Here is a 26404-nt window from a genome sequence, read left to right on the forward strand (position 1 = left end):
CTTGGCTTGGGGTTGATGTGCACACGATTGTGGCTCACTTACATTTTCTTTTTCTTTTCTTCCTTTTTCCTAGATATTGACCTGAAGCGATTTTTTTCATCGTTGACCTGTTACCATACTGAGGGTGTACAGGTGATTGCCCAGACCGATATTGAGGGTATTTTAACTTGTTTCACTTATTTTTCACGTGCACTTTGTTTTAAGAATTTGGTCCTGACGAAGCGCCACCGACCTTTTAGGCGAAAGAGGCGCAAAACATGTTGGCCTTTGATCCATGATCCCTGGGCATAGTGTTCCTTCAGGGTTACAACTTTTTTAGCAGTCTTATTTTGCTCAGGGTACATCTATATAATTCGCTGCATGATGACTCTCCGTGTTTTCACTAACTTGCACGCACCCTTTTTACCCTCTACATTTAATCCACTCCCCACACACCCACATGCACCATCCGGCGGTTCTTAAAAGATCTCCGTCAAAGTGACCCTTCGGGGGCCCGTAGGGAATTGCAGCGCCGGCCGTACGAGGAGCAACTGCCTGATGATGAAGCATGACACCCTTCGGGGTGTGCGAGGGCAACAGAGGACATAGAGTGGTCTTCCACTTACCTGAGTGGGTCTTCAAACTAGGAATCCTTTCACTCTCTATTTCTCTTTTTTAAGGGCTCGGGTGTCTTTTTGCACCTGCCGGTAGGAACTTTGTCCTCCTGGTGAGACATATTTGGTCTAGGGAGCATGGACCGGGGTACCTAGATAGGTACCAAGCGCAGATTGCCATACTGCAAGAAACTCATTTAGACACGGGAACAGACCCCAGTTTTGCTGCCAAATGGGCATGGCATCATTGTTTTTCATTCTACTCCACATACTCTAGGGGTGTAGCCATTCTTATTAAAAGATACACACCATTCGTATCAGGGGTTACCCTACTAGTCCCCCAGAGTTGTTATTGTCTAATGTGGGGACGGCTGGTGTCCCAGGAAGAAACCATCGCCAATTGCTATGGCCCCAACGTTGACGACTCCCTCTTCTTCCCCATCCTGTGGGGTAAAATACTTTTGTGCGCTCCACGTATCGACTTTGGGGAGGGCACATTAACACAATGGCATCCCCTGCACTGGACAGGTCCCACTCAACTATGCAACACTGCACCACCATGCATAAACACTTAGCGGGTATAATAACTGACAATTATATCCTGGACGCATGGCGCTACTTACACCCCGTAGCCAGGGAAGGCACACATTATTCTGCGGTACACTCCTCGTGGTCCCAATTGGAATATTAGTCATTTCTACAGGCATGGGAAACTGGGTGGACACGGTAACACACTTAGCCAAGACATATTCAGACCACTCCCCAGTGAAGCTGGTACTGTCGCCACCACTAAGCCAACCTCCTTATGTAAGGTGGAGGCTAAATCCATTGCACCTAATGGGCGCAGTATTTAAATCTGAAATTGAGCAAGAGATCCAAGATTTTTCAAACGCAACACTGACTCTTTCTCTAGTCTTACCACCGCAAGGGAGACATTTAAAGTCACCATCAGGGGATCATGTATAGCTAAAGGAGGAGGTATTTTAAAGAATATTCATAATTATCTAAGCTGATTGGAGGCAGATATTAAAACATTAGAGCAGGAGCTCTGTGACACAACAGAATTAGGCTCCGCAAGAAACACACTACGGGAAAAATTGACAGAATATAATGAAACTGCTCATCGGGAAAGTAAATTCCGTAGTAAATACCACGTGGCGAGTCAATACGGGGAGGGAGATCACCCAGGTAAAGTGATTGCAGACTATGTCCGACATCCTAAATTCTCCAATTATGTACCAGAAATCCAGGACCCAGAGGGCGAGACATGCAGGAACCTCTCTGGCCAGCAACGCATCTTCACGACATGTTATAAAAAGTTGTACGAAACACATAGACAACAACCACTAGATCTCCGAACCTACTTTGAAGATACTGCCTTGGCCTGGTTGGGTGTTTCCCAGAGGGAATTCTTGGGAGCGGAATTGGAGGTTGAGATTACGGCAGCGATCATGCAAATGAAATCTGGCCGTATGCCGGAGTCTGATGGACTGCCAATCGAATTTTATAAACATATATAACACAACTGGTCCCCATTTTAAAAACAGTTTTCTATGAGGTTAAAGAGGAGGGACGACTCCTGACCACGATGAGAGAGACTATGATCACGTCCCTATTGAAACCAGGCAAACCATCTAATCAATGTGAATCATATCGCCCGTTCTCACTGATCAACTGCAACACAAAAATCCTTTGCTAAGGTCCTATCTTACAGGTTAAACCTGTTGATGGACAGACTGGTACTACTGGACCAGTCTGGCTTTATCCCAGGCTGAGCAACGTCCCACAATCTTAGGATCCTCTTTGCAGTTCTGCAAAATATTGACCCTGATTAATTATGCCACAATGGCGGTGTTCCTCGACGCCACTAAGGCATTTGATTCTGTAGAATGGGATTATCTCTTGAGAACTTTGAGGTATATAGGCATGCCCCCAGAATTTCTTAGATGGGTAGAATTGCTATATTTCCAACCCACCGCCACTGTTTTTCTCAATGGGGCATGCTCCCCTTCTTTCACCATCACCAGAGGCACACGCCAGGAGAGTCTCTTATCCCCCATATTATTTGATTTGGCAATAGAGCCGCTGTCGGCAAAAGAACGGCAACACCACAAAGAACGTGCATTGATATACCCGTCATGGCAACTTTTAACTTCGCTTTATGCAGAAGATGTCACACTTTATCTCAGGGATCCACAGAATAACCTAAACCCATTGCTGCACGAAATTACAAAATTTGGGGAATATTCAGGCATACATATTAATTGGACCAAATCATCCATTTTTCCACTAACTGAAGTGACAGAACCATATGCACTTGATTACCCTTTGACATGGCACAGTGAGGGGGTCAAATACCTAGGGGGTCAAGATCACTAGGGACAGGGATGAACTAATGCGCTCCAATTAAGGGGCTATGCTGGAGACAGTCACAGACTCCATCACACAATGGATAGCTATGCCTCTATCCATGGCAGGGCGGATCTCATTGGTAAAAATGATACTGCTGCCTAAGTTTCTCTACCTCTTCACTAACATACCCTACAACCCTGGTAAATCCTTTTTTAGCGCACTAAAAACAAAGACCATCGGCCGGTTGTGTGGGGTGGCAAACAAGCCAAGCTTCGCTGGGATACCTTGACGCTAGCTTTTTCACATGGCGGGTACGAGGTTCCGGATTTTGAACTTTATTACCACTTTGCACAAGCGCACCATGCTGCATACTGATTTTACCCACCCCCTTTATGCCGCACCTGGCAGTCGAGATGAGCTACTTGGCCCCTGTCCCACTCTCAGGCTTCCTATTAACCCCCACTAAGGAGCGGGATAAGGACCCCACCACAATTGCATGCACCAATACAGCTTGGAGAAAGATTGCTACTAAACTGGACAAAACAATATTCTACTCTCCCAAATTACCACCAATTTACCGTCCAGAGATCCAGGTTTCTTGTGAACGGCAATGTAAATCAATGTTGGAAAAAGCCCAGATAAGCACATGGGGGGACCTATATGTCGGGGGACACTTCCATTCCAGGGAACAATTCTTTGGTGCTACCATGCCCACTACCATGGACTTATTCAAGTTTGTCTGACTTTGTCAAAGCGTAAGGGCAGCCACACCGACGTTTCCGCTTGAACCACCTACTCTCCCACTGCTTCATGCGCTCCTGCAAGCTGAGCCGCCTCAGCATGTTACCTCACTCATTTATCATCATACACAAAAGGCAGTCACGGCACACGTAGTGAAAGCCCGCTCGGACTGGGAGGCTGATCTAGAAGTACAACTGACCGATAAACAATGGGAGTTCTGCTGCACGCAGAGAGAGGCTCTCACAGCATATAGTAGGCTTAGAGTAATCCATTATAAGTTTTTACATAGATTATACTATACCCCGGTCAAACTCTATAAACTTAAGCTCAGAGACGATGATAGATGCGCCAGGTGCGGCTGTGAGGGGGCTGGATTCCTCCATTGGGCTTGGTAATACCCAGCAATTTTTGATTACCCACAACAGGTATTTGCGGGTATGGCACGGATGATTGATATGCCATTACAATTATCCCCTGCTATGGCTTTACTGGGGTGCACGTATGAAGTTGATACTGTATATAAAAAATATCCAGCGCTGGGGTTCCTGATCGCTAAGCGTAAAGTCGCCTGCAGGTGAGGACGGGGCTGTGCCCCTAAATTCAAGGACTGGCTGTATGACCTTACCACTTGGCAGGAACAATAATCAACTATGCAGAACTGCTACCGTCTGCCTCCAGACCAAGGGACATACGGGGCCCCCTGAAATCATACCTCCTCTCCATAACGGAAGAGGTGGAAGACACCCCAGATGACTCTGAGAGTTGTGAGGTGATAGGAGATGAGAGCAATGCAGTGGTGTCTACCCCTAATACGGACCAATAGACAACCGTGTGGCCCGGTGCGATGGTGGGAATAGGCAAATGAAGTTTGATGTAGTAATGTAGATGTCAGTAGTCGCAAATATCTGTCAATGTGTACCCTGTGATTTGTACTGCTACGGTATAAATCCTAACTAGACCTTTGTTAAAGTTTATAGTTTATAACACACAATGTAAACTGGTATTGCACAATGTACTGTGAGTATGTTATGGAAAATGACAACACTGTGTAAGGCGGGTGTTTGATTCCTCGCGTTGGGGAATGTTTTTTTTGTACTTATCTATGTATCGACCCATAAACTCAATACATTTTTTTAAATGAAATAAAAAGTTCAGGGATATATTAGTTCCATCACTGTATATTCTGGAATTATACCATCATATCATTGTTAGCCTATATAGTGTGACATTACCATTGTGTCTTAAATATCATCTACAAAAAGATGGCCCTTATTGGAGTTGATAAATAATAGAAAATGCACACCCAGTAGGATGATATTTTTGTTACTAATGTTGTTAAGGATATTTTGAACACAATATTTATTTCTAACAATAATTCTTACAATGATATGCCAACACACACCCTTTTGGGATAGGAGCCTAAGCAAGTATATGACAGTTGCTATTTTCTTTATGATAGTGGTGCTGTGTAATTTGTTTTAAATAAATATTGACTGTTTAAGGGATCCCAGTTTGTGAGATGTTTTCAGTCAGTCAAGTCTGGTTGCTGGCTGACCTAAACAGTAGGGGCCAATGTTGTGGATGAGTGTTGGGGTAGATGGGCATATGGTGGGGGGCTTAGGGTTCGCAGCACAGCAAAATAAATACATTTTACAAAATGTACTGGCATCCGGGCGCATCGGCTTCTTCTACTTCTCTACCTGCAGGCAAGGCTCCCAGACTGTCCTGCGGCCAATCCTGAAGCTGCTCTAATGGATGAGAGAAGCTTCAGGATTGGCCTGAGCGCCAGAGATTTGCGTTCCCTGGTAGACTGGGTGCCTGTGCCTGCTCTCTCCAACCCAGCAACGCAGCTGGGTTTGGACATAGATTTAGTGCGCATGACGGCTAAACCATCATGCACGCTGACAACAGTGACCAACACTCCTTGTGTCATCCCCTGGCCCTGCCCTCAAAGACTCTCAGCAGGAAAGGAAAAATAAAACATGATTATTACTTTTTTATTTTTCCTATCCTTCCATTTCTGAGGCAGCTGGCAGGGTCCGGCAACGCTCCTACGCCATAGCGGAGGAGCTGCCACTGGACCATATAATAATTGTAAACCAACTCAGGTACCTTCTGTCAGGCATTTAACCCTAACTTGAAATGGGCGTGGGTCTTCTCTTCATTAGGATAATTCACGGCCAATCTATTGTGCTTCAGTGTATCATAAGGGAGACAGTTAATACAAAAAATGTAATTCAAAAATGTACTTCAGGAAGTAAGCACAAACTTCATTAAATGGTGGATTGCAGCCTGTGTGCTGACAGGGTGTGTTGTTGCTGGGTAGTCCTCTTGCAGGGGTGAAGCAAAAGTGATTCGTATGGTATGGAGTCGGAGGCAGAGAGTCATATTTAAACTTAATGAAAACGTTAATCAGTTCTGGTAATGTGTTTTTCCTCTTAGAAATATTTGCATTCATGTAAAAGTTTCTTCTTAAAAATTCTAATTAAATATGGGGGTATTCCCACCCCATTCCTACCTTGGAAACACACCCTCTCTCGCCATTGACCGGAGACAATCTGCATCCAGTTCTTGGATTGGAAACTACCAGCACATTTTCAGTGAAAATCTACAAACCTGCAAGTTTGTGATTGTCCACAATCTTCAGAGGTGAACCCACCCAGGAAAGCCTACAAATTCTACTTCAGAAGAGAATTTGCTAATGCAGTTATTCCCTACTTTGGCACAATCTCCATATTTGCAAATGAACCTTGTTCATTTAATCCTCTGCCATTATTTAATCTGGTCAGCATCATTCGGACATTTTCCTGTCCAAAGTGACAATGTTGCACGCCTAGATTGAATGTACGTGTACTAAACCATTTCTGAACCTATCCTTCTGAGTACAGAAGACCCAATACATGTAACAGTACATGTAACAACTGTAGCCATTTTTGTTTTGCAGAACCATTTCTGCACATCTTCTGATAAAATGCAAATAAACATTTCTTTATCCCAGCTTCTCTTTTAAATTCAAACATATGTTATGTTTTAAAGAGGCTAACCACCCTCATTCCGCTTGATCCATACTACTGATGTGTTACCCTCTGTTTTTCAGAATAGTCTTAAATACTGGCTGCCATCATAGGTATTATGAAAAAGCAGTCAGACACAAGAGTAATGACATTTATACCCTCTCCCTTAATTGCTAAGAACTAGGTCAAGTCACATGTGCCTACTGCTTTGCTACTGTGTTGCCTTCTACAAGAAAAGGAAACAGAACAACAGCGATTCCAGTGGAAGTATGACATCTGTTAAAAATGATGTTTAGGCCTCAACTACAGACAGCTTAAGGTGTACGCAAACTGATTTATTGTTTCCATACATAGCACAGACTTGAAGTAAGTTTAGGTCGCCCCTTGCTCATGTTTTAATTGCTTTCACTATCTCAGTTGTCTGCTCCTGGTTTCATGCCTTTCACCTCTGTTATTGTGCTTGTCCCACCCAGGAGCATTTTGAAAGCACAGTGTTGGTTTGGTGAGTTATGTCCTTCCACTGTTTACTTGAGTGGACTCTTTTTTCATTTACCAGTTAGCAATCACTGAGAATGCATTTGTTTCCTTGACCTCCCCCCATATTCCTTGTCCATTCCCATCTCTCTTTACGCTCTCAACTGGATGCTTCCAGGCCCACTCCCTCGAAGTGCTGTCGGACCATTTGATTCCTTTAGTTACACAAACGTTTCTTCTTGATTGCCTCCCTATGCTTTCCGTCCTTCTCAAAATGTTGATTTTTTGAAATTTATTTTTCAGGACCACTGCAAAGTGCAGACTGGCAAGAGGTCTTCTTCATGCCGCTTCATGCGCACTTTTTTTAGCACTTTAATTTACTATTCTAACATGGTCATCTACATGCTAGAATGGTAAATGGTCACCTTCTTCCCTATGCACCTGTCACGATGCATGCGCCATGAAGCACCCACAAGTGTGTCACTCTACATGTGTGTGCATCAGTGGCTATATTGAAATGGGTTTTCTTTAATATCATTCACATTTCAAGATTGCCAGCCATAAATGCACATATGTCTCGATCCATGTGCACCTGTACAATTGGATAAAATGCTTTCGCAAAGTCAATAGGTCAGACTTTTAGACCTAATCCTGAATCTTAGCTGTTCAGTTAACTATTATTGCTGTCACAGATTGCCACACCCTAAAACAGGTCGTTTCAGAACACAAAAACTGGCACAATGATAAATTACATACTATTTTATTTGAATTGTATTAGTTTTGCAAAACTGAAGGAAAGTTCAAATATCTGATTTGATTATTGCATACTACAGTGTAATGCCAGAGGACCACTTCTGGCTTCTGTGACCCATAAAACAATTGATTGAGTTATGTTGGAGAAACTATACTTAGAGTTAGTATAATGTTTCGATGACTTATGTAAATTAAGGATTTTAACAATTGTCTATGTTCTGGAATCCGTGAGGAACCAATACAAACTATGTGTATTAAATTCTCTTTATAGGTTCTATACAGACAAAAAAAGACAATGCGGTGTGGAAAAGGGGACCATGGAGGCCTTAACTCAGCTATTTGTAACAACAGAAAGCATGAGTGTACAAATGTATTTATTGAGAAATGGGATTGGGTAAATAATGATACGGCCTTGCCTACTACACATCATCAGTCTATATATTTTCCAAGCTTCTTTCCCTTATACTCATCCCATTCCTGGCGGTGTGATCATTGAGTCTGGGATTCTAACTTTATTCCCATGCCTCTATGGGCCTCAACTTTAATATCAAATGTGCTGAGAAAGCTGCTCAGTGATTCCCATTTAGCAAACAGTTCCCAAGCCTGATCAGTCACACCCATGCTCATTCTGGATCTACAGTTCAAAGGTAATACCAGGCCAGCAAAAAGAGTGCCATAATAGTTAGGCAATGGTTTATCAAATAGAACTTCAGTCGCATTTGAGCATGTAGAATAAAGTGAAATGGTAAGCACTAGGTCACATCCAACCACCTATACAGTTTTCCATGGAAATGTACATGGCGTATAGCAATGCTATCATTAATTTGACCTGAATACTAAAAGAATTAGGTTAAGTGTAGGGAGTTTAGAGTAGTACTAAGATGTGTCAGCCTGCTAGCCAAGGAATACAATTTTCCTTTAAAGCTGCATGGAGACCTTTACCTCCACCCATGTTCATCCATGTTATGCCTTGGAATTGCACTGTGGATTTCCCGCAATAAGTAAGTCATGCTAAACAACATAATATTTGATAATGAGGCATTAAAGACCAACCCATGTTTTTAATTACACAAGAGCAATACTATCAAATTATGGTGTATGCTGATGACAATGTTATTTAGCACAAAGCTATCTGAATTCTGCAAAATATTTAGGTGATATGGTCCCAATTAGGGGGAAAAGCTTAAACCTGTGAGTTGAGAGCATAAAGAGAGGTGGGAATAGAGAAGAAATATGGGGAGAGATCAAGGAAACAAATGCATTCTCATTGATTGCCAACTGGCTGCATTCTGAGTGCTCAATTTCAAGCTGGTCCACTCTTTCTGCTTGACAGACAATGAATCCCAGTTAGGAGTGTGAGAAATTGGGTTGTTGGTTAAGAGGGGTGTGCACCCTCTCCAAGCAACAGCCACAATTTCTGTTAGGGTGAACAACTAAAGTCACTAAATTAACCTGTGCTTAGCCCTCTGGTAGCATAGTACAAAAGCAGCCTGCTTTAACTTACCTGCAACATGTAAAGTATTTATGCAGAACACAAATAGTAATAAAGTGAAAACAGAACACAAAAAAAATCCTCAAACCAATTTACAAAAATAGATTACATTTAAATAAATTACTTGGCACCAAATGACAAAAATCCAATTAATCGAACTGGATATATGGTATTTTAAAGGTTTTGTGGAAATCAAGCGCTAAGAAGCAAAAAGTGCCAATCAGAGTTATCTGGACACTGTTGACTGGGTCCAAGTCACAAGTTCAGACCAACGAGAAGGAGCGCTGGCCAGATACAGGACTGAGTTCAGTCCGCTGACAAGTACCTTTGCTGCATGGGCAAGTGCCAAAGTTTTGTTAATGAGTAGCTGCACAACGTAAGGTCTGTCATTGAGATCCATCACTTAGCAGTGGAGCCCATAAAGCCGCCAACGAGAGCTTGAGATGCGAGGTCCTGCGTCGTAGTCAAGGATGGCACTGCAATGCTTTGGCACAGGGGATGAAGTGCGTGACACTAGGCCGATGACTGCATCGGAGTTGAATGAGTCACCAGGGCTTGCAAGGACTAGTGCTGCGAAGCATCAAATTCGAGGGTGAGATTGGTTAAGCTGTACCAGTGTACAAGTGTAGGCAGCAAGCTGTGTTGCGCAACCTCGAGCTGTGCTGACTGACCCTTGGAGATTTCCTGGTGTCCTGGGTCCACAAAAGCAGGCTGGATCCAATAGGTCAGCTCACATCAACAGAAGAGTCCTGGTAGTGAAACAGCAGGCCTTGGACAGCAAAGTAGTCCGTGGCCAGCAAAGCAGGGCTTGGACAGCAGCTAAACTTCACAGCTGGACAATCCATCCTCCTGTCAGAGCCCACAGGTCCAGAAGTGATCTGAAAAATGGTTCTAAGCGTCCAATATTTATACTTGGTGTACACTTTTAAGCGGGAGAAGCTTCTGGAGTTTCCCTCTACAGAGGTGTCTGGAATTTACTGCTCTCTGCCCTGGTCTCAATCTGTCTGGGGCACAATAGGCTAGTGTGAAGTCTCCTGTGTGTGAGCTGAGCCAGTGCCTTTGAAATGTAAGTGGGGTAGGTGACAGCTCCATCCCCCTATGAAGTCAGAGATGGGCTATCCTGCCAACACCTGGACCCTCTATTGTGATGTTATTTGGGAGGAATATTCAAAGGCCATCTGTCAACTACACCTAATCATGTTACCCAGGAACAGGGTGCAGGCACCAAAAGGTTTGGACAAGATAATGCCAAATTTCTAAAAGTATAGTTTTCAGAATTGTGGCTTCAATTCCGACTTTACCATGAAAAGCGATTTTAAATTGTAACTCCTCAGACATCAAACTTGACTTTTCTACCTGCTCACAATCAAAGTTAGCACGTATTAAATGTAATAAGGTAACCCAATGTTATCCTAAGGGAGAGGTAGGCCTCACAGTAGTGAAAAACAAATTTAGGAGTTTTTTACTACCAGCACATGTAAAACTTGAAAGTCCAACTTTTTAATTACAATGCACCTTGCCCTATGGGCTGTGTGGGCCTACCTTAGGAGTGATGCATATGTATAAAAGCGGTAGTTTTAGGCTTGGCAAAGGGGTTATTTTGCAAGGTCAAATTTATAACTGCTAGCAGGCTGCAATGCCAGTTTTTTAAGTGCTACTTAAGTGGGTGGCACAATCAGTGCTGCAAGCCCACTAGTAGCATTTAATTTATGGGCCATGGACACAGGTCTTGTCACTTTACTAGGGACTTACAAGTACATTAAAAATGCTAATTGGGTATAAGCCAATTCTGCCATGTTCTGAGGAGAGAGAACAACCACTCTAGCACTGGTTAGCAGTGGTAAAGTGTGCAGAATCCTAGATCCAGCCAAAACAAAGTGAGCAAAATAGGAGGGTGGAAGGCAAAAAGTTAGGGAAAAACTGCACCAAGGATACCTGTATCCAGCTCCTGTTTAAGGGCAACAGCCTTTATCACCATGCTCAATTCTGACACTGGGGTGTTTTCTATCACTTGGAAGAGCCACTTTCTAAGATTCAAGGATGTACTGCAACCAGGTATGAAACAACACTTCTGTGAGTAGACAAGCCAGGGAAACAAATGGAAATGCCTGATTGCCATAACTTACTGAAACCCTTGTTATCAATGTTGAAAATTGATAAAGGGCAATGGAAAATCCTTTCCAGATTATCCTGACCAGCAGGGACACTATAATGGACTTGCTAATGGAGTGGGACAGCATCCCTTGAGCCTTTCATCCAAGTACCAACTCGCAAGTTTAGGAACTATCAAGTCTCAGTATGTCAAACAAAATTCAACTGGTAATCGATTAGATCTGGGTGACTTCCCTGTCACCAACCCCGAGATCACACACTTTATTTCTGAGACCCTCATAGGAACATCCAGTTGCCCCACCAACTCTAATTAAAAGGTTTCAACAGTGGTATTATCCAAATAATCCTTCACTACTTCATCACTAAGTTCATCTTGCTCCCCTTAAAATTCAGTGCAATACTCTCTGAATACCTGGATTATTTCTTCATGAGGATATACTTTTTCTCACCTTGTGTTACCTACACTCATAGTCGGTGAGTCAGTTTATCTGGCTTACTTTTATCAGCCATACCATCAGTCTCCCTCTGCATGTTTACTTTTCATATATTTCCTGCAATCCATACATCTGATTAATTCCAGAAGCTGGATGTAATATTCCCTCTGTATGTGCAGTTCATAAAGCACCCCCAGGGCCTCTGACTCAGATCATTCCAATCCTTTAGGCATAGTTTCAATTGCTCTTGCTTTTCTTTCCAGCTCTCAGTTCACCCCATGCAATGTTCTAATGCAGTGTCTGCATATAATCACTTTCAATGCCGCCCATTCAATCTAGCATCCTTTGGTCTTTTTATAGTAGTTCTGAATCAACTCCCAACTACACCTTTGAAGGCAGAAACCTATAGCACAGAGGTTTGAGGCTGGGATGGCTGTCCTAAGCTATCCCACCCTGATCCTGATCCATAGCAGGGGATTGTAGACACAAATGGTCCTGGAGAGATATTCCACTTACATACTCTCCAGTGGAGTGTTTTTCCGCTATAAATACAGACAAAATAAATGCACAAAATTGGCTGGCAGGGGCCTATTTGCAAAGTCAGACCAGGGGAGACCTTTTAACAGTCTTTTTTCTTATATTGGGTGCTTTATTCAGTTTATTGAATGTGTATTGTGTATCCAACTCGACTTTAGTCGCTACCATTCTTTCAATTAATCTTCCAGTGAGCAAAGGGGATAAATGTATTCTTTCATAAAACTCAGGCAAGCAGCTCCAGACTTTTCTATCTTTTCATTCTGCAGTTGCTTCTTCAAGTCTTCCATACATTTAAATGTAATTGCACCAATATTAACATTTTAGTGTATTAGATGAAATTCATTGATGTATAATCTAGAATCAGACTGTCAATACTAAATTGTATGGACTCTCTCCTTCAACACTGGATATCTTCAACCTTGGCTCAGGGACCCCAGGCAAATCTTTGTTATTCTGATGGAACTTCACTAGGAAAACAAGGCATCAGTCCATCTAATTACGTGTCCATACCTGATTTTTGAGGGGCACCTGAAGGTGAACTTTCACATAAATGACCTGTGAATATTTGTTGGAGTAATGTTGAAATATTGTAGGCTCAATTTTGGCCCCTGAATCAGTAAGCAAAAAGTGTTCATGGCCGTCTCACTAAACGTATGTTCTATCGTGTATTTTTCACTCTTTTGTAGGCAGCTGGAGACAAACCACCTGCCCCACTTAGGGCTCTTCAAAAACCCTTAAAAGCCATGGCGGTTGGGGTATGCAGGAGCATTTGCTAGAGTCCACACACTTAGGGTGTCATTAGTATGGCGGGTGGATCGCCACTGCCGGCCCGGCGGTTGCGATCCGCCCGCCATCCCAACCCGATTTACCCCCTGCCATATTACAATGGCAGGGGTATCGCGGCGGACGCACTTCCGCTGGTCGGCAATTGTTCGGATTACCGGCCGGGCGAAATTGGGCCTCAATATGGTGGCGGTGCCTAACAGGCACCCCCATCCATATTAGGATGGGTGTGAATCAAGGCCTTTTCATGGCGGCGATACCGCCAATGAAAGGCTGGCAGGGATTCACTTTGGGGGCCCGTTGCGGGCCCCTAGGATGGTGGGGGGCTGCACTTGGGGGGTACATTGCCATGCACAAGGTGGCAGGCACCATGCAGTGCCTGCCATGTTCTGCATGGCAATGCACACCAGGCCTTTTCACCATTGCGGCGGGTCCTGCTCATAGCAGCACCTGCCATGTTGAATATGTGGAATGCGACCGCCAGGGTGGCAGTCACATCCTAATTAGCGGTGCGGGACCACCACACGTCTGGTGGCCAGTCCCATCCTAATCAGCACATTAGTAATGGGCGCATCAGTTCGATTGTGTATACATAGATATACTTCATCCTGAAATTTGCCCATAAGAACATTAAGTAACATAGCAGAATTCATAGTCTTTTTCATTTTTAAGGGTAACTAGACATCTAATTCCTAGTTGCAATAAAGTGTCATTTGTTTTCTTTTTCTAAAACAGCTACTTTTGTTAGATGACCAAAGCAAAATATTTAAGGACAGTATTTTAGTTTTCAAAGATCTCATTCCTTACAATTAACAGACAATGCAAGTATACAATTACAAAAGTTCTCAGCGTGACCTTTGCAATTTTTCTTCAAAACAAGTATTGAATGCCATGCTACCAGTATTATAATATATGCACAGTTTAAAGTGATAAATCATAACAGACAGTACAATCTGTCCTTGGCACGGAACGAGAGCAGATAGGTTTTGATGAAGACCCGAGTGGCACTATTTTAAAATTAAAGTTGTCAAGCAAAAGGGACTGTAGAAATAGCTCTAAACTAATGTATGAAGCAACCTGGTTTGCTTTTCACCAATTCAATGCATCTCCAGCAATTAGATATTTTGATTCGATTTGTTTTTAGAACATTAATGTGATAAAAAATTGCCCCTAATATTTTTTATATTTCTATATTGATAGTCACAAATCAGAAGTTAAAAAAGATGTTCTATTAAAAGGTTGTTTCTGTCTTTGTCTGTAATTCTTTGTTTTTAACACGCCATTTCATAATTTTTGTTTCAAGTGTTGATTGTGGCAATTATTTACAAATGCAGTTGTAACTTACAACTTTTGTTAGTTACCACTGCGCCTTATAGTAAGTTGGCCCTGTCTGCGGTATCCACGAAGCAATGAACTTTGACTTTCAGAAGGGTTAAGTGTAAGGGCCTAATTTTGAGTTTGGATGTCCAATGAACTGCCAATCCCTCAGTGGCTGTGCGGACACCACCGCACTGGTGGTCCGACTGCTCTATAACAAGTTGGGCAGTTGGACCGCCATGGGACCGCTGCTGCTGCTAGGGATCCCTGATGCCTGGTGGTCTTGAAGTGGTCTGAGGTTCCTAATATGCTGGCAGTGCCGATGCGGCACCGCCAAGCATATTAGGAGTTTCCTCAATGCCATTAAAAGTGTGGCGGTGTGGAAACAAAGGGAGCCCTACAGCGCCCCCGGTGCCTCTGTGCCTAGGGATGCGTTCAGGGAGGCACATGGTGTGCCCCTCTGTCATCATGCACCCTCATTTCCTGCAGGGCAGAAATGTGCAAAAGCACAAAATTGACCCAGCACCCGAGAAACACAAATAATATATTATGTAACGGCAATGTTTGTGTTTCTCGGGTGCTGGGTCAATTTTGTGCTTTTGTTAGTGGTGGTTCATGAACCGCCTAAATTGGGATGTATGTGGGTCACATCCCAGACCAAATGCACCGAGGTGATTGAAAGGTTTTAGAGGCTGTCGCGCTCAATAAGTGTCTGGTGCTTGATCTTTATGCTCTGACCCTCTTCTTTGTCTGTATATCAGGAATGTGCAGAAGCATTCCCATTGTGGTGCTTTCCCAAGGCTCACGTATGAGCCTTAGCACTGCATTGCCGTGGGCCAGCTGCCGCAAGTACGCCTGATCTGGATTTCTGTTGGAATCTGGCAGATGTTCGCATTATGGCGTTGGCAGTATCGCAGAAGGTGCTGGCATGGCAGCCCGCTGCCACACCGTCAAAGTCCTTATAAGGCCCTAAGTGCCCGATGTGTGGTACATTGCAGGCGGTGGAAATTTTTTGTGTTTTGACAAAACATCGAGTTTTAAATATCTAGTTGCAGACATATTGGAAAAAATATTGGGATAGAAAAATATCGTGATGCAGAAATATCGTCAAGAATATTGATTTTTCTGGTAAGCAATATCGACTCAAGAATATCATTAGAGTTAATATTGTTTTCAATAACATAGTGAAAAATTATGTTTTTTAATTACCTTTATGTGTGTTAATTCATATATTAATTTTCTGTTCATATTGTTTGTATAATTGTTAATAATAGTTTTCAATGTAGTTTGCAATTTCAGGTGATTTATGATTTTTATTTAATTGTTAATAGTAATGTATATTGTCATAGCGGGCTTCTAGGTTTGTAGGGATGTAGGGTTGGAAGTTAGCTAAGTATAATTAATTACCAATTAATTATGAAATTATTACTAATTATTAAATTGATTATTAACTATGCTAATAGTGTTATAATTATATTTTTCAAGTTATATATTATGTGCAGCTGCTGGGTTTGGAGGGGTATAGGTTGGGAAGTTAATGAACTGACAATTAATTAGCAATTAATTAGCAATTTATTATTAATGATTTAATTGATTATTAAGTAAATTATGTACTTATTTTATTAAAGTTATATATTATATGCGGTTTGCTGGGTTTGTAGAGGTATAGGGTGGGAAGTTAATTATTAATGTATAAATTAATTCATAATTATTAATGAATTAATAATGTATTAAACTAATATTTAATTAAATATGCTAACTGTGCTACATTCATTTATTTTAGCTATATTTCACGTATGGGCTGCTAGGTTTATGGGGGTATAGGGCCACAAGTATGAAGCTATTTTGCGTTCGCAAACAGGCCAATTTGCAGAACTGTGCCTTTTTGCAAATGAAAAAAAGGCTTTTCCTATGTATCAAACCCTATTTTGCAATTCGGTAACCTGTTTCCAAATCGCAAAATGGGTTTGCAATTCGGTATTTGGACAGGGAGTGTTTAGGGTATCCGTTCCACATACCGAATCGCAGTGGTATGTATGAATGTTTTGTGACCGTGAAGGGAGTTGCAAAACATTCACATTTTACCACCAACTTCAAGTTGGTAGTAACCCATTTGCAAACGGCAAGGGGTCCCCAATGGACCCTTTCCCTTTTGGGCATAGTGTTGAAAATGTTTTTTTAAGAGAAGGCAGTGGTCCCACGCCAAGCATCACCAACTCATCAGGACAGCTAAGAGATCGTCCTTCAAAGCCTGCCTAGACAGCAACGCACACGACAGAAAGAACTCTTCAGCATCGTCAAGGAACTTTCCAACCTCAGCGCCAACACCAACGACATCCCGCCGTCACAAGAATTGTGCGACGCACTGGCCACCTACTTCCACCGCAAGATCGCCGACATCCACGAAAGCTTCAACACCACGAACGCCCCGCCAGCACCCGGCCCCACCACCCGCACCAACCGCCTTACCTCTGGGCCCAACATCAACGACGACGAAACACGCAAAATCATGAACTCCATCCACTCGGGATCACCGTCAGACGCTTTCCCGCACCACATATTCAACAAGGCAGACACAGCCATCGCACCCCAACTTCGGAAAGTTATCAACACCTCCCTCGAGACAGCCACTTTCCCGGACAGCTGGAAGCACGCTGAGATCAACGATCTCCTCAAGAAGCCCAAGGCAGACCCCAAGGACCTCAAGAACTTCCGGCCCATCTCCCTGCTCCCGTTCCCGGCAAAGGTCCTCGAGAAAGTCGTCAACACGCAACTGACCCGCTACCTCGAGGACAACAACATCCTAGACCCATCCCAGTCCGGGTTCCGAAGAAACCACAGCACCGAGACAGCCCTCATCGCCGCCACAGACGACATCAGGATTCAACTGGACAACAGCGAGACATCAGCGCTCATCCTCCTAGACCTGTCAGCCGCCTTCGACACGGTATGCCACTGCACGCTAAAAACACACCTCCAAGATGCCGGAATCCAGGAGAAGTCCCTGGACTGGACCACATCCTACCTCTCCAGAAGAACCCAGAGCGTCCGCCTCCCCCCCTTCTGCTCCGAAGCAACCAACATCATCTGCGGCGTACCCCAGGGCTCGTCCCTCAGCCCGACGCTGTTCAACATCTACATGGCCCCCCTCGCTCAAGTCGCCCGCCAGCACGATCTCAACATCATCTCCTATGCTGACAACACCCAGCTAATCCTCTCCCTCACCAAGGACCCACACACCGCCAAGACCAACCTCCATGAAGGCATGAGGGCAGTCGCCGAATGGATGAGGACCAGCCGGCTGAAGCTGAACTCAGACAAGATGGAGGTCCTGATCCTCGGGCCCACCCCCTCTGCCTGGGACGACTCCTGGTGGTCCACCACACTAGGAACAGCACCGACGCCCACGGACCACGCACGCAACCTGGGATTCATCCTCGACTCCTCCCTCTCCATGTCAAAGCAGGTCAACTCAGTCCCCTCCTCCTGCTACAACACCCTCCGCATGCTCCGCAGGATCTACAAGTGGATCCCCACCGAAACAAGGAGAACTGTGACCCAGGCCCTCGTCCGCAGCAGACTAGACTACGGCAGCGCACTCTACGCAGGGATCCCGGCCAAACTCCTGCGTCGACTACAACGCATCCAAAACGCCTCTGCCAGACTGATCCTCAACATCCCACGCCGCAGCTACATCACCCCCCATCTGAGAAACCTACACTGGCTCCCTGTCAAAAAAGAGGATCACCTTCAAGCTACTCACCCACGCACATAAGGCCTTCCACAACACCGGACCAGCCTACCTCAACAACAAACTCAGCTTCTACACCCCCACCTGCCAGCTCCGCTCAGCCAGCCTCGTCCTCGCCACTGTATCCCCGCACACAACAAACGACCACCGGTGGCAGATCCTTCTCCTTCCTCGCCGCCAAGACCTGGAACACCCTCCCCACCCACCTACGGCAGACCCAAGACCTTCTCACCTTCAGAAAACTCCTCAAGACCTGGCTCTTCGAGCAGCAACAGCACCCCCTACCCCCAGCGCCTTGAAACCCTTACGGGTAAGTAGCACGCTCTATAAATTCAATGATTGATTGATTGATTGCCTGCTCTTAAAAAATGAAAAGAAAACTTCTCATTTTTTTCTTTTAAACACAACTTGTTTTTCTTTAAGGAAAACTGGCTATATTTAAAAAGAATTTTTGCTTTATTGAAAAGCGATCACGGACATGGTGGTCTGCTGACCCTAGCAGGCCACCTTCTCTGTGAATTTAGTGATTTCTAGGGGGTCCAGGACCCCAAGGAATCACTAAATGAAACTCTATGAGTTTCACACATTAGAAATAGTGATTACCTAATTGAGATTCACAGAAAATCGCAATTAGGTAATCACTATTCCAAATGTTGATACCTGTGGCCCATACTGTGCTAAATTAAGTAATAAATAATGGCCATTTAAAAAAAAATTGAGAATTAATTATAAAATGTTTTATTAAACATGTTAATTGCTTAATTGTTCTCTTGTGTGTTTGAAGTGAAGTACTTTCCCTACTATTGCACAGACTTGAGTGGGAATAGTAAAGTTCACCCCTCCAAAGTCCAACACTTTCACTACTGTGCACAGACGGGAGTGGAAATAGTCAATATTACCCCTCCAAAGTCCAACACGTTCCCTACTGTTGTATAGACTGAAGTGGGAATAGTAAATGTTATCCCTCTGAAGTCCATTACTTTCTCTACTGTTGCACAGACTGGAGTGGGAATAGAAAGTGTAACCCCTCTGAAGTCTAACACTCACTCTACTCTTGCACAGACTGGAGTGTGAATAGTAAATGTTGCCCCTCAAGAGTCCAACGCTTTCCCATCTGTTGCCCAGACTGGAGTGGGAATACTAAATGCAATCCCTTGGGAGTCTAACACTTTCCCTACTGCTGAACAGACTGGAGTTGGAATAGACTTAACCCCTTCAAAGTTCAATGCTTTCTATACTGTAGTGGGAATAATAGATTTAATCCCTCTGAAGTCTAAAGCTCTCCCTACTGTTGGAGAAACTGGAGTCGGAATAGGATACTTTTTTAATATTGTTTACATATACCTAATATTATCATGTGTTTATTTGTTTAATCTTATATTATTTGTTTATATAGATATTTTGTTTTGTATCATTTAAAAAATTATATTTTTTAGAAAATGTATTTTTGAGGTTTTTAAATGTAATTAATTTGATAATTTATTTAATGTTTTTCATTTGTTTTATTAACATTTGTTATGTTGTGTATATATGTAAAGTCTGGATTTTCGACAAGATAGTAGAAAACAGTGGCAGACCTAAGTCTGAATAGCCAATTTGTTATTGCCACCAAGAACGACTTGTCTCAGCTACCTCTGTAGCCTTTGTCAAGTTCAAGTGACTCGCCCCTCGTCAGCAGCATAAATGATGCACTTTCATGAACATAAACAATATACTTGTAAGCGAAGTCTGTGGTTAGTAAGAATTCATCAGTGTAACACAACGTCCTAAGTTTTTACAAATATTGCACCAATAATCGGACAGCGTGTATATGTAATTATAAACATTTCAACGCTAATTGTCATACAAAGGACATAATTCATAAACATGGAAAACAGACGCAACAGTATCAGTCTTCATGCGGCTAGTCTGTTTGTATGACAACCATGTTGCCACGCAATGTGGAAGGTATACACATGCATAGCAGCACGGATTTGCCAAATCAAAAATAAACGTACAAAATAATGCTCTAGACAGGGCAAGCAAGTGAATACGCAGTGCTGTACAGTGCAAAGTACCAAATTTGGGAAGCAACTCACAAATGTCATACATACCTATATTAGGAAAATGTAAATAGAATTCATACATCTGGTAAATCCTAGGGTAATCAGGTTAAATAAAGATAATCTATTATAGTGGCATGATAATGTTGGATATATAGACCCAAATTGCTGAAAGGAATGCCTAACAGGGTATGCCTATGGGTACCACCATTCAAATGAATGAACATAATCGGCTGGGGCAGTGCCCCAAATCCTACAGTGAAGTGGTTCAAGAGACACTACTGGGTACCGGTCAGCATGATATTTGTATTAATATACTCAACTTAATGAAAGGATAGCCTCACAGGGTACCTCTCTGTGTACCACCATACAAAGTAATGTACATAATCCACTAGGGCCAGTGTCCACAATCCTACAGTTCAGAGGTTCTGCAGACAGTACAAAGTAGTGATACAGCAACCCCTCTCTACCCCAGATATATTTCCATACGTGCCTTATATGCATGGATGTTCTAATAATAACCTAAATAGGGGCATCACGTAGACATATTGTGAGTGTAATAATGTGAATAAATAGTTTTAGAAGTGAAATAAACACCAAAATTATGAGAAAAAAATTAAAAAGGTAATCCTGCAGAGAATGAGCGCGATATTAATCAAGTATTCATAATAAAAGCCTGGCCAGACATAAGGTTGCCAAGGGAGGGTGTTTCTATACTCCAATATATAAAGATGACTCTTCGTCCCTATTTAATCCAAAAGAATACTTGGAATTCAGCAGATATCCTGAGCTGTTTTTCCCGTGCACCGCCCTGATGTTTTTTGCTATGCTGTCAATCCCATAATATGTCAGTAGCTCCTGATCACTGTTCTGTGTTTATTGTACAAAGGTTGGGCCACCAGAGAGTTAGTAACATTATTTTAATGGTCCTGAAATGTTCGAGAATTCTCTTTTTTACTGGTAATTTAGTATCTCGTACATAACTGAGGCTACATGGACACTCTAGTACATAGATTACATAATCTGACATCCAGGTGATCAATTTGATGATTTTCTTAATCTCACCAGTTAGAAGTTTTTACTGGTCACAATTACTGCTTGTCTTGAAGGCTTTGCAAGTGTCGCATTTATGGAAGCCTGATAATGCAAGCCATGTAGAGTTTGTAGACTGAGTATAGCTGGGTACAATCCTGTCCCTAATCGATCTTCATTTCCTATATGTGTTTGCTGGGAAAACTGCTATATCACCTCCTGATTAAGCCTGGGCAAAGCACTATGCTACGCTCGCGTAGTTTGCGAAGTTTGCGCTACTTCGCACTACGCGAATTGCACGTAGCAAAGTGCAAACACGCGTAGCGTAGCATAGTGGTAATTTTTTGCTTGCTCGCGGTCCTCAACATCAAGTTGGCGACAGCGAGCAAGCAAAATGACATCCCGGCGAGACTTTTTCCTCGTTCGCGATCAGCAACAACAAGATGCCGATCATGAGCGTGGAAAATAAACCTCCCGGCGAGATTCTCAACGCGGGGAGGTCAGGTTTCTCATTGCAAGTGGTTGCGTATGCTCGTGACCGCTCGTGATGAGAAGCTACCAGTCCACGTTGAGAAAGCTGCCGCAGGAGTAAAAATGTACTCGAGCGCCAGAAAACTACAGCTCGCACTGTGCAAGATGCCGTTTGCCGGATGCTTGTCCGCACTGTGCAATCATTGAAAACGGCGTCTTGCACAGTGCGAACAGGGTACTACGCAGTTCGCGAAGTGCTACGCGTAGCTCGCATAGTGCGAAGTGCACTTTGCATAGCTACGCATAGCGCTATTTCGCGAACTACGCCCAGGGTTACTCCTGACACCGGATCTCCTTTGAGCAGATTTAGATTTTGCCTCATGAGGTCCCTGATCTTCCCAGATCTCTTGTTATATGTCGTAAAGCATCTGGAAGTGGTTTCTGCAGTGGGTCTGGTATCTTCCCCAGCCTGTCTGATTTTAGATATGATTTCTCTCTGTTTTACACCAGGCATCTTTGTCTGAGCCTGTTGTAAGATTCTGTTGGGGTACCCTCGCCGTTTGACCCTATCACTGATCTGCATTTGTTCTTTTCTGAAATCTTCATCATCACTACAATTTCTACGGGCCCTCAACATTTCCCCATAGGTGTTATGGTGGTGGCTACATGCGTGTAACACACTATTTTTTTTTTTAATCTGTTTTTATTTTTATTTAACACTCAAAGAATTACATTTACTTGAATGACAACATTACTGGCGCACTCTCCATACATGTTAACTAGACATGTTGAACATACAGTTTCACCACTTACACGGTGGACCCTGCGCTCGCCCTAGGTACAGCCGCATCGCCCGACTGAACATAGTGATAGCTGTCAGTTCTAATTGCGTCTAGAATATACCTCTATTAGGGAGCTGCCTAGTGCCAGAAGTTCGGCGGTGTAGTCCTTCCATTAGTTCCATATGGACTGTCGAACAGATTTATTTAAAGAAGTCAGTTAATCCCCAACAGTCCCAACAATCCCAACTCAGCCCGGCATTAGTAGTGGCGCCCCCCACATCCCTCACCTTGCCTTTTCCATTGACCTTGTCTAGCTTAATAAAAAGCTTGTTGTCCCCTCGTAGCGAGACATGTCTTTTCCCCCCACACTTTTATTGACGTGAATCAATACATGCAGGGAACCTGAACCGTAACACATGAAGCACATGAAACCACACCAGCACACCCCACTGCAGATTCCAGCACCTACCTTAAATCCATGCCTCTCCCATCAGATGGTCCCCTCGTATGCTCCTCCTCTATCCCCTGGAGTGCCTGAAGCAGACCCTCCCATCGAGTGACTATTGGCTCCTTCCTGAGACCCAGCATTTCCTCCCTTCTGATGGCCGTACCTTCTGCCCTCGCCCAGGCATAGATCGAATGTCTCAACGCCTGTACATGGGGGGGGGGGGTTCCTGCTCTTTCCACCTTTTGGTGAGCAACCTTTTGGCAACCGCTATTCCCAGGTCTAAGAACCGGGATGTCACCTTCATGGCCGGCGTTCTACGGGATTGGTGTAATAGGTATACCTCCCATTCGAATGGCATGCTACGGCCAGTACTTATATGCAGCAAATCGCTTATCCTACTCCAATAGGTATGGATCTTCTGGCAACTCCATAGCATGTGGATCAGCCCCACCCTAGGTTCCAGACAGCTGCGACACACCGCATCTGTACGGTGAAAGTACCTGTTGATTGCCTCCAGTGTGAGGTATGCCCTGTGTAGTATGAACAACAGGATCTGTTGGAGCCTCATGTTCCCGGGGATACGCACTGGGCTTTTCAGTACCTTTTCCCACTCCTTATCTTCTAAGGGCCTCCCTAGATCTATTGCTCACTTGCATCGGAGCGGCGCTAATGTGACCGCTGCATGCGTACGTAAAGACCCTGCGAACCAACGTATTAAGTGCCTACCCCGTCCCATAACATGGAGGTACTGTATAGTGAGATGTTGAGTTGGTTCTGTAGACATGTCCCCCCATACGGCCATCAGCGTAGCAACTAAAGAGCGGTGCACAAGGAATTGTCCTGGTGGCATCCCCCCCTCCTCCACCAGCAAGTCGTACCGTGCTAACACGCCGTCCCGATACAGGTCTCCCATAGTCTGTATAATCGCACCTCTCCATCACTCCAATGCCGACGGGGTAAGTGTTCGTACCCCGTCGTCAAATGCATATAGGCTGGATTTGCTAGCGTTTACCCGAAGCCCCGAGATAGCTGCAAAATCCCGCAATATAAGGGCCAGTTGGGCCGGGATATTCAGTATGTCTCTCACGTACACCAGCAAGTCATCTGCATATAATGACACTTGATGTGTTGCATCCCCCAACGGTATACCCTCCCCTTCCAGTGTGCGGAGTGCCGCCGCCATGCGTGTAACACACTATTGCCCATTGTTTCTTTTCTGTGTAGAGTTGTACTCAGTTTGTTTTCTTTTTACATTTTACATGTATGACAATATCTAGGTATTCAACGTATTTCTTACTGATCTTATACATGAAACTTGGATTCAAATTGTTCTGCCCCAATTTGTAGATAAACTCAACAGCAAAAGAAGTATCCTCATCCCATATAAGGAACAAATCTTCAATGTATCTGATGCATAATGGTATATGTTGAGTGTACCTGTTGTTTTCTTCTGCCCAGACCACCTGCTCCTCCCACCAGTTAAGGAATAAATTCAAGAAGCTGGGGGCGAAGCAGGTGCCCATCGTGGTCCTGTCCATTGCCTGTAAAGTATGTCTTCAAACAGAAATATATAATGCCGCTGTTTTCTACTATCTTGTTGAAAATCCAGAGTTTACATTTAAGATGAAGGAGCAGGCAGTTGCTGGCACCAGCAAAGCTAGACATGAAGCAGCTTGCTTGCTGCCATCTCACCATTGCGATCTAAATATATATAATATAACATATATATATAAATATATATATATATATTTTGAACAAGGATAACGCCGTGCTCAGTAATCCTTCATTAGCTTGTTTATTTAGCTCAGAGCTTTTACTTAACCTACGTATTTCGGCCTCACAGGGCCTTTGTCATGGTTGGTGAGTAATGTTACTACACACTTATATACCACTCTCACTTCTGTCTATTATGAGGCATTGTGGTATTTGAAGTTCATCTCAAAAATACATATATACATTTATTACAATACGCAACAGTTTTTCTTGATTATACTATTAAATTCAAACATCAAGTCTATTGAGTCATGTTCATATTGTTTGTTAACATGCATGCTTGGGCGTGTATTGTCAAAAGGCTCTTGTAATGGTATAGAACCCTTATGTTCAGGACGATTGTTATCTTTGATATACTCTCCTTTTCACATTTTATCATATGATTTGTATCATAGTCTTGTCTTTTTCGCAGTTCCAACAATTGTGTATTTAGGTACTGATGGGCTCATAAATGTACATATAGTTCTTCGTCGTTGTTCAGGCCCATTGGGGTCTTGGTTTTTAGGCTTATAATATAACGAGACTCCAATTGTTGCAACTTCCTTGTCCTGTCTCCCCCTCGTTCATTTTGGGGGATTGTTTCTAATCCCTAAAAATAGCATCTTCTCCAAACATTGAGCCATGTGTTTTGCAGTGGCGTAGTTCATGTCTTTATTCTCCACTGCTCTTCTATGTTCTCAGATCTTTTCTTTAACAGACAGGTGGCACTGCCAATATATTGTAGTCCACATGCACATTGAATTATATTGACTACATATTTGGTATTGCCGGTGATTTTATAATAGATTTTGATCAATTTGCCATATTTATCAGGTATTTCTTTGATGTTAATTCCGATTTTACATGCTTTACAATTATTGCATTTTGTGAATCCTTGTTGTTGTTTTTCCAACCAGTTCTTTCTCAATTTGTCTTTCAGATGACTTCGTATCAATTGGTCCTTCAAAGATTTTGTTTTTCTGTAGTTCACCAATGGTCGTGATCCTAGAATGGTGGGTATGTCTGGATCCTTAGTTATCAAATGCCAGTATTTTGGGATAATTTTGACAATTCTCGTATTTCTTTACTGTATGTTAATATCAGCCTTGGCGCACCTTCTTTTTCAGATGAGGGAGTTTGTTTGTCATTTTCTTTGCGTGTAATCAGTGTTTCTGTTTGTGTGTTCTTTTCAACTTTTTGCATACTTTTCCTTAGATCTCTTTGCCAGTACTCTCTCCGGTTTAATATTAATGCAATGTCCAAACTTTTCTCTTTCACATCTGTGTCTTTTGAACAATTGCGACGCATCCTATATATTCTTCCAACGGGATGCTTCTCAGCAATGATTTCTGGTGAATACTTGTTCCAGGGAGTATACTATTAGCCGCAGTTTCATTTCTGTACAGGGTCGAATGTATCTGTTCTTCATCAATGTATATACATGTGTCTAGAAAGTTTATGCGTGTCTGGCTTGTAGAGCACGTGAAGAGTAATCCTATTTTGTTCTGATTTCGTTTGTTAAAG

This window comes from Triturus cristatus, chromosome 3_2 (assembly GCF_964204655.1).
Source record: "Triturus cristatus chromosome 3_2, aTriCri1.1, whole genome shotgun sequence".
Classification (NCBI taxonomy): domain Eukaryota; kingdom Metazoa; phylum Chordata; class Amphibia; order Caudata; family Salamandridae; genus Triturus; species Triturus cristatus.